The 12,830-nt window shown below is 38.5% G+C and overlaps 1 protein-coding gene across 3 annotated transcripts in view; it reads right to left on the bottom strand.

The window, feature by feature from the left end:
• LOC138736378 (annexin A7-like) overlaps positions 1–12,390 on the bottom strand; it is a 92,839-nt gene extending 80,449 nt beyond the window's left edge. Inside the window, exons 1-2 of one of the 3 annotated variants that reach the window (XM_069885821.1) lie at positions 12,302–12,349; positions 10,185–10,265 (exon numbers count right to left, since the gene is read on the bottom strand). The gene's annotated coding sequence lies outside the window, so the exon portion shown is untranslated. Of the gene's footprint in view, positions 1–10,184; positions 10,266–11,205; positions 11,306–12,301 lie in introns of those variants that run through there. The other 2 variants (XM_069885820.1, XM_069885822.1) reach the window with 2 other exon arrangements.
• Between the last annotated feature and the right edge of the window lie 440 nt (positions 12,391–12,830).

Genomic DNA, 12,830 nt, shown 5'->3' with positions numbered 1-12,830 from the left:
ATGTTACAGCCATTAAATAAAAATCCAGCCTAATTCAGGTTCTTTGTCTGCAGCTTTGAAAGCCTCAGCACCAATGGCAAATCCAAGTTCTTTTAAACTCCCATTTGTGGATAGAGCAACGGAGTTAACATTTGACACTGAAAGCTCTTTCTCCATAGAAACGGTCAACAGATCAGGCAGACAACATCATGGAAAGAGAATTCAAGTCAACATTCCAGATCAACGAGCCATTGTAGACTCAAAATTGTAAAATGATGCTGCCTTTGCTCTATACTAACTGATATCTCTGCAAGTCTGCTCTTTGTCCTCACTTGTCGTACTATGTATAAGATATCTAATTGCTCTGCTCACAAAACAACCTCCGTCACTGCACTGTACAGAAGTGCTGGAGAAACCCAGCCAGAGGTCAAACAGGTGTTCATTTTTTAAAATTTAGAGATACAACCCTTCTGGCCTACAAGCCCAAATATACCCATGTGACCAATTAACCCTCTAACCATGTAAGTCTTTGGAAAATGGGAGGAAACAAGCAGGTCATGGGGAGAACGTACAAACTCTTTACAGACAGCTCGATGGTGCTGTAACAGTGTTACATCAACGGCTTCTCTAACCATTCAGGATCTTCACACACTCGGCCCATCCTAATCCTTTGGAGGAACTATCCAATTGATCTCATTTACATCCACATCCTAAAAAAGACTTTCATGTTGATGGCAGTGTGGTACAGCCAATAGAGCTGCTTCCTCACAGATCAATCCTGACCTCTGGTCCTGCCTGTGGGGAATCCTGACCTCTGGTCCTGCCTGTGGGGAATCCTGACCTCTGGTCCTGCCTGTGGGGAATCCTGACCTCTGGTCCTGCCTGTGGGGAATCCTGTCCTCTGGTCCTGCCTGTGGGGAGTGTGCACATTCTCCCTGTAGCGACTAGTGTGTGGGATGGTGACAGGAATGTGGGCCGAATAAAATATTGGGGTAGGAATGGTGCAAATGGGCACGATAAGATTTTCATGAATGCAGTGGTCTGAATGGGCAGCTTTTGTGCTATTTAGTTCCATGACTCAAGGGACATTTATCACATCACCCACTGAAATTTGATCCCACTATTTACCCATGCACAAAATAAATCTCCCCGTCCCCTGGATGATATATTTTCTACTCATCCCAAACCTTCCTGCATGATTTCCTCTGCTCCGTACTTCCTCCAAAAGCAGATTGCAAAAATCATTGATACACATTAAATAAAAACAACGTACAAATTGCCCTCTTTGCTGCACAAGGAGTCACGCGACATCTAAAATAGTTCATTGTTGACAGGCACAATGTAAACCAACCCCCCCCCCCCTTCCCATTATTCGGAATTTAAGCAACCGGCAGCCTCAAACAACAGGCAAAAAAAACACAGAAAATAAATAGGTAAAAAATTCGGAAGTTTAAAATTGGCGCACCTCACTGTTAGTCACAAGCAACTGGAAAATTCACTTATCCGGCATCTACCAATCGCTATAGATGCTGGATACCAGGGTTTTTTTTAAATTATATTTTAAGGTATTTACAAATGACGGTGTTTGGGGTCCAAGTTAGAGTTTGACATCATATGAAATAAGCATAAACCAATCTTCTTTCATAGGCCAACAGCTAGCTACGGTAACACTGCAGTAAAACCCGGGGGAAACTCTCTAGTCCCACACCCCGAGATTGCCTCGACCTGAAGAACAAGTTTAAGATGATTACACACAACTAGTGCAACAGTTGCTACCCAGAGGGTTGGACTAACAAACCAAAACTGTGGAATTTATTTAATAACTTGGAATTAAAATAAAATGCTAGTTTTAGTCATTATGACCACAAAATTACCATCTGCCTTAAACCACGCTGATTCCCTCAAGTCATTCAGAAGAAACCTTGTAAACAGAAGCAGGAGAATTTTTAAAATTTACAACAGGGTAGAAGCCATTTCCAGCCATTTAACCCCCTGCCACCCAAATTAACTAACAACCCTGTACAATTTGTTGGGAGGAAGCCCACTCAGACACAGGGTGAACGTACAGACAGTGTTGGATTCGAACCCGGGTTATGCTAACTGCTATGCTAACCATGCCGCCCAAAGTGCGCAATACAAATTTGGATGCCCATCCAAATTCAGAATCCTGTTCCGTCCTTCCCCGCATACACATTAACCCCTCTAGAGCCAACAGCACAATCTGTCATGGTCATATACTGGTGTCATTGGTTTCTGTGGTGGAGAGTTCTGCAGTTTCACCACTCTCTAAGAAATGTTTCATCTCTTCAATATCTTGCGCCTCATTCTTAGACTGTGACTCCCAATCCTGGCTCTCCAACATCAGGAATATCCTTCCTGTATCCAATCTGTCCAGAATCATTTCAGTGGTTCTTAATCTTTTTCGCTCCACTCACATACCACTTTAAGTAATCTTTATGCCAAGGGATTTCTTAAGGGATTAATTTAAGAAAAAGTTTGAAAACTACTGTTTTAATTGTACCTAATTGATTCCTTATGTGCACGGTTTCAGAACTCCAAAGAAAATGGCCCAATGTCAATTTTTCTCACCTACTTTAAGTGTGCTTGTAGATGTTAATTATCAGTCATTGTATCAGTTAAATTATGTGCCTATATTAAAATGGATTAAAGCAGATTGATTAAGTGGAAAGATCGTCAATTGATTTTGATTGGTAGGGTCAATTGTATTAAAATGAATATTTTCCCCCAAATTCAATATTCAATACCTTGTTTACTTTCAAAAGGTTTTTTTCAGGATTTAAATAAGGTAGTGTGGGAGTTTTTATGGAAAGGTAAATTAGCTCGAGTGGCATTGTATAAACTTAACATGGAAATATGCGTTAGGTGGACTTCAGTTACCACATTTTCAAAATTATTATGAAGCGGTCCAGTTGACGTTTATTAGCAGGTTGAAGGACCTTGATCAGGGGTGTCAAACTCAAATTCACAGAGGGCCAAAATTAAAAACTTGGACTAAGTCATGGGCCAAACAAAATATTTATTGAAAATTTTCAACATCTGCATGTTTTCTCTTTTTTCAACATATGTAATGTTAAACTTTTTCTTATTAAAATAAATGTTTAATAATAGTTTTGGTTAAACTCTTTCCAGAAGAAGAATTAACAAATGAGAAATAAAATTTTCAATAAAATTTTATAGCCTTTAAACTCCTTTTAAATGTATTTTTTTTCACAAGCCAACAAGTCAAAAAAAATAACAACTTGCTTCAATAACAAACAGGTTTGTCTTTTAAAATTATGAACAGGTCTGCCTCCCACCTGTCTTGAAAGGTCCTGTTTTCTGTCTTTCGTTTGGCCATTTTTACATGTGAGTTGGGCGACAGAGGAGGTGGGGGCAATTAGCGGGCTGATGGGCCGGCGCCAATGCATTTGCATTGCAAAGCATTCTGGGATTTGTAGTATTAGCTGTGCATGCACTATACTGGCGCGGCGGCCAGCGGGCCAGCTCTAATACATATTTGATATGATTTTATGGCCCGCCGCCCTGAGTTTGACATGTGTGATCTAGATCAACCTCCTAGCTGGGCTAAGATGGCAATGATGTATATTTCTGAGGTCAAGGTACATGAATTTATATTTCGTTGGAACTTGAATTTGATACAGAAATATAATATGCTGGTATTGAAACATTTATTAAAGATTTAAATTAAAAAAATAGAGTTTTGGAATCAAAAGATAAATTATCAATTTTAACTCCATTGTATAATAACCAACTTATTTCTTTTTCAATGTCTATTAATTATTTAAAGAGTATAAAGACAATACAGGATTGTTTTCAAGAGGGACAATTTCTTTCTTTTAATCAATTGAGAGAGAGATTTGATATATCTGTAAATTCTTTGTGTATTACCAACTTAGAGCCTTGGTAAAGGGTAATTAAGGTAGAGAGATGAATTTACCTACTTTGTCGAGATTTGAGTCTTTGATTTACTCTGTACCAAAGGGTTATATTTCGGTTATGTACAATTTGTTACAAGATAATATGGATAAATCGGATTGGGAGCAATCTAAACTTAAATGGGAGAGTGATTTAGTGTTTATTTTTCTTGAAGATGATTGAGCGGATATGTGTCAGGTCAATGTAATCAAATTGACTAATGTAAGATATGGAATAGTTAATTATAATTTTTTACATCAATTATATTTGACTCCATAGAAACTAAAAAAATATGGATTTAGTAATTCAGACTCATGTTTTAGATGTGATTCATGTATTGGAACTTTTTTACATGCTGTTTGGACTTGTGTTAAAGTTCAACCATTCTGGCAAGGAATTAAAGTGGTTTTGGAAAAATTGTATAACTTTACATTACCATTAGACCCAACAATTTTCTTGCTGGGTAATTTGATTTCGTTGAGGGGATTAGGTTTGGATAAAATTCAAATTGCTTTTGTATGTTTGGTGTTATCAGTAGCACGTAAATATGCTGCAAGTACTTGGAAAGTCAATACAGAGATTAATGAATTGAAAACTTGCATTGTTATGGAAAAAATTACCTATAATTTACATAATAATAATTTTTTTGTTAGCAAATGGTCTCCATATTTGGAATATATGCATTTAGATAGACTTTGAATTGTTGTTAACATTTATAATTTTTTTGTATATAATTTATATTTTTGGCTCCCCTTAAGGCTGAAGGGGTGGGAGGGCGGGTTTATTTAAAAATTTTTTTTGTCTTTTTTTTGTTTTTTGTTTTTTATAATCATTTGTAAAATTAATTTTTGATGATTATTGGACTGTATGTTATGTTTTTTCCATCTTTAAATAAAGTTTAGAAAAAAAAAGACTTCCAGCTCCAGTGGGTAAGAGAAAGAACAGGATGTAGTTTTTGTTTACTCGAAGTCCCAAGGCCACACAGCTGGAGAAAATTAAAGAATCATTTATTTCTGCAGCAGAAATTTTAAAAAAATACATGGAATCTTCCCAACAAGATAGGAAGTTTATAATGGCAGAAATAAAAAGCTCTGGAGAGATTGTAGCTGAAAACAAGACCTTTATGGAGAAAGTTGCAGCAGGTGGATAAAAGTCAATTTCAAACTTGAATTTGAAATTCAAGACATTAAGTGGCATCAGCAGAAGCCACAAAAGATCAGTTAATGCAGAGAATAGGCATTTTGGAGAACTTCAGCAGAAGAAACAACAGAAAGATTATTGGACTTAAAGAAGATGATGAAGGACAAGCTAGAGCAGAAGCCATGCCCGATACTAGTCAGATTTCTTTGATATGAAGTATGAGAGAAGATTTTAGAACCGGCGGCGAAGCATGCAAAAGAACGACCGTCACCCATAATTTATAAAGGGAATATTTTTTTAAATCCTGATATAAGTTTTGAGTTGTTGAAAAAGAGGGAAGAATTCAATGCAGTTAAAAATGTGTTATGGAAGAAAGGTTATGCTTTTGTCTTAAGGATCTCGCAGTTTTGAATGCCTTTGTCTGCCGATTCATTGCCTGACAAAGCAAGACAGGTGGATGCTGATACTTGAATGTATTATCAAATGGAAAAAGTTTTGCTGTAACTGTGGGGAAAAAAAAGTAATATTTCAAGAATTTATGGGGAAGAGGGTTTAACCTTTAAGTCATCAATATATATTTTAAAAGATCTATGAGAGAATTAGAATCTACGATAAAAAATAGAATAAGGGATTGTTTGATATATCGAGTGAGTTAGTGGGGACCATGAGCTTAAACACTGTGAAGTCATGTGCATCAATGAGATTTGGATCACATTCCGAATAGATCAGGGGAATAGAAATGTAACAACATCACGTGCCTTGGGGGGGGGGAGGGTTCTTCTCGAGTGAGAGGAGTGGGAAAAGTATGATCAATTGACAGATTTAATATTGGCACTTAATGGCAGGAAATTTGAATTTTATTAGTATTAATATTAATGGAATTCAGAATCCAATAAAATGAAAAAAGAGTTAAATTATATGAAAAAGATTAAAGTAGATATAGTTTTTTTTGCAGGAAACTCATTTGACTGAAATAGAACATGGGAAATTAAAAAGAGATTGGGTTGGATCTGTATTGGCTTGGGAAGTTAAAAAGAGATTGGGTTGGATCTGTATTGGCTTCTTCATTTAATACCAAGGCCAGAGGAGTAGCTATATTAATAAAAATTTACCAATTAAAATACTGGATACAACTATAGATAAACCAGGGAGATATATAATAATTGTCAAATTTATTCAGAATATTGGACATTAATGTATATGCACCAAATGTGGATGATGGGAAATTTATACAAGATATTTTTATGCAATTATCAAGTGCCCAGGGGAAAATAACAATGGGTGGAGATTTTAATTTTAGTTTTGATTCAAAAATAGATAGATCAGTTAAAATTGTGACAGATTTAATGAATGAGATGATACTTGTTGATAGTTGGAGGAAAATTCATCCTAATGATAGGGACTTTTTTTTTTTCATTCTTTTAGACACAAAATGTATTCATGTATTGATATGTTTTTAGTCTCTACACAATTAGGAAGGACCTTTGCGAATTTATGAGACAATATAGTTTTTTTCTAGAAATTAATGAACATTATTAATGAATGTTCACTCAATGAACACATTTATTATATGAGACTCTATGAAAGCCTATTTAAGAGGTCAAATAATAAGTTACACATCGAAAAAACATATGAATGAAGTAGAGCAATTCGACAAAGATATCTTGTATTTAGAAAAGGAATTGCATGTTCATAAAAATGAAGAGAAACAAAATTATTGGAACCAAAAAAATTGAAACAATACAATCTTATAAAATAGAAAGAGTTGCACTGCGCACACGATAGAAATATTATGAATTAGGTGACAGAGCCCATAAAGTTTTAGCATGGCAACTCAAAGTGGAGCAATTATCAAAAACAATAATTGCAACAAATGGAGAAACTGGTCAAATTACATATAAAATGCAAGAAATTGGTGATGATTTTAGGAATTTTTAAAAACAATTATATCAGTCTGAATCTTTAAAGGACGAGGAAAAAAAAAAGTCTGGAGTTTTATTTAGAATTTAAGGAGTTGTTAATTCCTGTTTTTATGAGACTTTTGGATCAAATGAAAGACTCTTGACTTAAATCTTTTAAAACATCATTAATAAGTTATTCCAAATTAAGGGAAAGATCCTTTATTACCATCCTTATAGACTGATATCATTATTAAATACAGATGATAAAATTGTATCCAAATTATTAGCTAACAGATTAACTAAATATTTACTTAAATGAATAAATATGGATCAGACTGGCTTTATTAAACATAGAAAATCTGCAAACAAAAGTTAATTTTTTGTTATTAAATGTCGCCCAGAATGAAAAAATACCAGCAGTAGCGGTGGCTTTAGACGCAGAAAAAGCGTTTGATAGACTAGAATTGAATGTTCTCGGAATTCCAAATGATTTTATAAATTGGATAAGAGTTTTGTATAATCATCCAAAAGCTAAGGTAGTCATGAATAGGTAAACTTGACAAGGATGCTCATTATCACCATTTTTATTTGCATTGGCTATAGAACCATTGGCAAAAGTGATTAGAAGAGATAATGAGATGAAGGGTTTTATGATAGAAGGCAGAGAACATAAAATTAGCTTGTTTGCAGATGATATATCCTGCAGAACCAGAAATATCATTGAAGAAAATAAATGTACGATTGGCAGAATATGGTTTGATATCAGGTTACAAAATCAATGTAATAAAGAGTGAAGTGATGTCTATGAATGATGGGAACTGTATATTAAGTAAGCAGGTAATGAAGTTTAAGTGGCAAAATTAATTAAATATTTAGGAATTAATATTGATAGAATTTTAAATAATTTACAAAAAAAATTAATGAAGATTTAAAGAGATGGGAAGATTTACCAATAACTTTAATATAAAGATGAATATTTTTCCAAGGTTACTTCAATCGGTACCCATTCCTATACCAATGAAGTTTTTTTCTAGAATTAAAAAGTGTAAGAAAATTTGGTGTGATATAATGCCAAGGATAGCTTTGGAAAAACTAACTTGGAAACTTGATCAGGGAGGAGTACAATTGCCAAATTTTAAAAATTATTATAAAGCAGCTCAATTAAGATTTCTATCCTGTTATCAAATTGGGGAGAAGACAGCAAGGGTACAGATGGAAATAAATAATATAGGAGAAACTAATCCAGAGGATTTTTTTGTATAAATGGAACAAGGAACTTTTGAAAGGAGTACCATTTATAAAACATTTATTCAAGATATGGAATGGAATTCATATAAAGAGGAATTAAGAACTACCAAATAGTTAAATGTTAAAGCTGAATTCACTTATTCCTTTTATTTAAATAATTCTTTATTTGATATCTGGCACAATAATGGGATAAAGAGGATAAAAGATTATTTCTTAGGTTCTTTTTTCTTGACTTTTGAACAAATGAAAGAGAAATATACCAAATAAAACTATTTCTTCATACTATCAGCTTAAATAATGAGGTCTGGTCAAGATTGTGCCAGGAGAGCGTAACTAATACAATTAATATTAGATATCAAATGGTGCAATGTAATTTTTTTACACCAATTATATTCTTCTTTTTCTTCTTTGGCTTGGATTCGCAAAACGAAGATTTATGGAGGTGTAAATGTCCATGTCAGCTGCAGGCTCGTTTGTGGCTAAGTCCGATGCGGGACAGGCAGACATGGTTGCAGCGGTTGCAAGGGAAAATTGGTTGGTTGGGGTTGGGTATTGGGTTTTTCCTCCTTTGTCTTTTGTCAGTGAGGTGGGCTCTGCGGTCTTCTTCAAAGGAGGTTGCTGCCCGCCGAACTGAGAGGCGCCAAGATGCATGGTTTGAGGCGATATCAGCCCATTGGCAATGGTCAATGTGGCAGGCACCAAGAGATATCTTTAGGCAGTCCTTATACCTCTTCTTTGGTGCACCTCTGTCACGGTGGCCAGTGGAGAGCTCGCCATATAACACGATTATACTACACTCTGTATAAATGACATGGACTTAATCAACTTGTTCTGACAAATGTTTCAGATGTAACAAAGAAACAGTAACCTTATTACATGCAGTTTGGTTTTGTGAAAAAGTGGGAAAATTTTGGGAAGACCTGAATATATTGGGAAGATAGATACCAAAAGATCCCAGAATATTTTTGCTTGGTGATTTATAGGACACTGATCATAAAATAAAGATAGACAAATATCAACAAAAATTTTGAGTGGCATGAAAATGTATGGCAGTAACATGAATGTCAAATCATTTTATAAGGTTGGTATACAGAAATTCAAAATTGTAGACCATTGGAAAAGATGACTTATAATTTAAGGAATCAACCTAAGAATTTTTATATGATTTGGAAACCATATATCAATTTCATCAGTAAGAGTCCATCACACCCACTCCTCCCAATTAATATATACAGGATAGAATAACATGTTAGAAAGATATGAATAGTGAATGATAAATAAATTCAGATGTTTTTTTCTATTTTTTTCCCTCTTCTTTTTCTTTGGGGAGGGGGATAAAAAGAAAAAAAATATCATTTTTATTATACTGTATTGTTATATGATGAAGAATTTATATGTATGTATTGATGCAAATGAAAAAATTAAATTTTCAAAACAAGCAAAATATTTCAGAACAATTGGGACTAGAGCAACGATTCTCAACCTTCCCTTCCCACTCGCATCCCGCCTTAAAAAATCCATTATTAATAAGAGCACCGATGGCATAGGGATTAGTTAAAATCGTATGTGAGTGGAAAGAAAAAGGTTGAGAACCACTGCATTAGATTTTTGTAAGTTTCCAGGAGATTTCATTCATTTCAACTCAAATGGATCCAATCCTTTGAAAAAGAGCAAGAATATTATTAACATTTATAACATTATAAATACATCCAAACTGCCCACAATAACTCAAGATGTGATCTCACCACAGCCCTCTATAATTGCAGCAAAGCATTCCTGTTCCTACATGTAAATCCTCTCACTGTATACCCCTCACTTGCTTTCTTGATTTCCTGCAAGCGAACAGGCTACATAAGGATTGACAAAGTGGCGACTCTCTGTCTTTCTTACAGTAAACTAAGTTAAAGAATTTCATGCTTGTTGCATTCTAAATGTAGTATTACGTGACAAGAATGGAACCTTTCCTGATACCAGGTCTACCTTGTATCTGGCCACTCTCTCTACTTTTCCAGACCAAATGGTATCCTCAAGACTCGTCCTCCAACCCAGCTTTGATGGCATCTAAAAACATGGGAGATATCACATTCAATTTCTTCATCTGCATCACTGATCTACATTGCGAATCAGTGGGTCCAAGCAATGATCCCTGCAGCAGTCCCACTAGCTTAGAAGGTAGCTCACCTTCTCAAAGGCAATTAGATGTTTTCCTCTCAGCCTGCAAAGCCCACATTCCATAAAAATGCCCACCACTTGGTAAAAGAGCCTGCTCATTATTACTCTGCCTTGCACTGACCAACCAATTCTCTATCCACATCGGTGCTTCAAGTCCAATGCCAGTTTTAATTCTGCATCATTTCCGTGAGACCTTTTTGAAAATTTTCAAAAGTCCAAATGTACCACATATACTGGTGTGCTCTCTTTCGCGCTTCTTTACAGCCCTTTTCAGCCTCAAAAATTTCACTGATTTGTAAAACACAATTTCTCTTCAATAAAACTCATGCTGACTTTATCCAATCAGTCACTCGCCTCCACTGCCATATTTTGCAATGGACCCGAGCTTTCATCCCACCACCGACTCTGTCTAACTGAACTATAAATCCACGTTTTCTCTCCACCATAAACTCTGTACAACCACTCAAAAATCCAAAATGTTCCCTGAAACCCAGCACCAAAATCTGGAGTGGGCACGTTTAACATTTTGCAGTACCTCCTTTTTTAAAAAAAAAGTGGGGTGCATTTATCCCCTCTGGCCCTCATATGATACCAGACCCACCCCAGGTGATTAAGTCTGCAATGCCCTTGGGTGTGGCTCAGCAGGAAATCTGGGGCTGGGCAGAAAATGTCAGCATTTCTGGCACCACCCACGTCCCCAAATAACCACCCTGCTTGGAATCCTGTCCAAACCTTCTCCTAACTCGGCACAATTATCTTGGGGGTTTTCTTGTCAAACTAATTGACAAGTACAAACATTCTGAAAAAACAAATCACTAAATCGACTGACATTCAGTGGGACTTGCGTCAGCACCAAGACATTGCTGGAAGTTCTGGTTTAGTGTCATCTGATTGCAGAAGTACAACCCAGCGAAACAGCGTTTTCTGGCCCTCTATGCAAAACATGCAAGGACACAACCAGACATTACACACATACAAATTATACAGGACAAAAAAAATATAGATAGATATATACAGTATATAAATAAATAGATCTTCTTTAGTGACTATGAGAGTCTTGGAGGATGAGTGTGAGCAGTTCCTTTGGTGGTTCAGCATTCCCACTGCCTGGGGAAGAAGCTGTTCCTCAGCCTGGTGGTGCTGGCTCTGATCCTCCTGCATCTCCTTCCCCGACAGGAGAAGCTGAAAGATGCTGTGTGCGGGGTCCTCGACGATTTTACGTGCCCTCTTCAGAAGGATGGCGAGAATGAAAGTGGGGCCGCTTAACGATCCCGGTAGATCATGTCGGGGGGGGGGGGGGGGGGGGAGGAGAGAGACTCTCTGCCACTCTCGTGGTCCTGCGGATTGACCGCCGACCCATTTCTCTGCAGCAACCGTACCCGAACTGTGACACAGCCGGCCAGGATGCTCTGGATAGAACTCCTATAGAAGGGTGGCATAATGGTGACTGGTAGCCTTGACCGCTTCAATCTTCTCAGGACTGTTCCAACTTCCTGACCAAACTCCAAAAGTGTGGAAGTGCAATCAGCCTAAAGTCTGCCCTTGGCTAGTATTGGCCCAAGGGGCTGAAAGGCCTCATTCTTCAGGTTGTCAATTCATGACTGCGATTTTACTTGTGTTGGTAAATGTGCTCCGTGGGGCTGGAGAGACGCTCTCTCGGGCACCGCACGACAAGGTGACCCCACTCGAGTGGGTTCCCGGGACCAGGAGGGCAGCCAGGGCCGATCCGGGGGCCGGCCTTCCCGCAGCCGGGGCTCCGGGCTCAGAACTCGGCCCGCTCCACCCATGCCCGCCGTCGAACCGGGGCCCGACAACCCCGGCCCCCCGGCCCCCGGCCCCCCGGCCCCCCGGCCCCCGGCCCCCGGCCCCCCGGCCCCCGGCCCCCCGGCCCCCGGCCCCCAGGTCCAGGTCCGGCCGCCGCTTACCTGCTCTCGGCGCCGTCCAGTTCGCGTTCTCACCTCGCACACAAACTTCCGGCTTCCGAGAACGCGCATGCGCGCCGCCACACCCCAGGGGGAGGGTCTAGAGCGGGGGCAGGGATGGAGGAGAGATGGGGAGGGGGGGGAGACAGGGGAGGGGGGGAGACAGGGGAGGGGGGGAGACACAGGGGAGGGGGGGAGACAGGGGAGGGGGGGAGAGAGGGAGACAGGGGAAGGGGGGAGAGAGGGATCATGCTGACCGTGCACACCCCCACAATGCAGGGCCGGCACGAGCAGAGCAAACCCCCGATAGTGCAGATCCAGTGCTGAGAGCGCACACCTGACAGTTTGAGTCGGTGGAGACAGTGCACACACTCCACAGGGCAGAGCAAGTGCTATCCATGCCTGCAACAAACAGAATAGTGCCAGGATTGACAGTGCACACCTCGTCAGTGCAATTCCAGTCTGACAGTGTACACCTCTGGGCAGTGCAGATCCAGTACTGACAGTGCACACCTGGGCAGTGCAGGATCAG

The sequence above is a fragment of the Narcine bancroftii genome, chromosome 6 (assembly GCF_036971445.1).
Source record: "Narcine bancroftii isolate sNarBan1 chromosome 6, sNarBan1.hap1, whole genome shotgun sequence".
Taxonomy (NCBI): domain Eukaryota; kingdom Metazoa; phylum Chordata; class Chondrichthyes; order Torpediniformes; family Narcinidae; genus Narcine; species Narcine bancroftii.
Note: the sequence above shows the minus strand (reverse complement) of the source record. Positions and strands in the feature narration are given on the sequence as shown.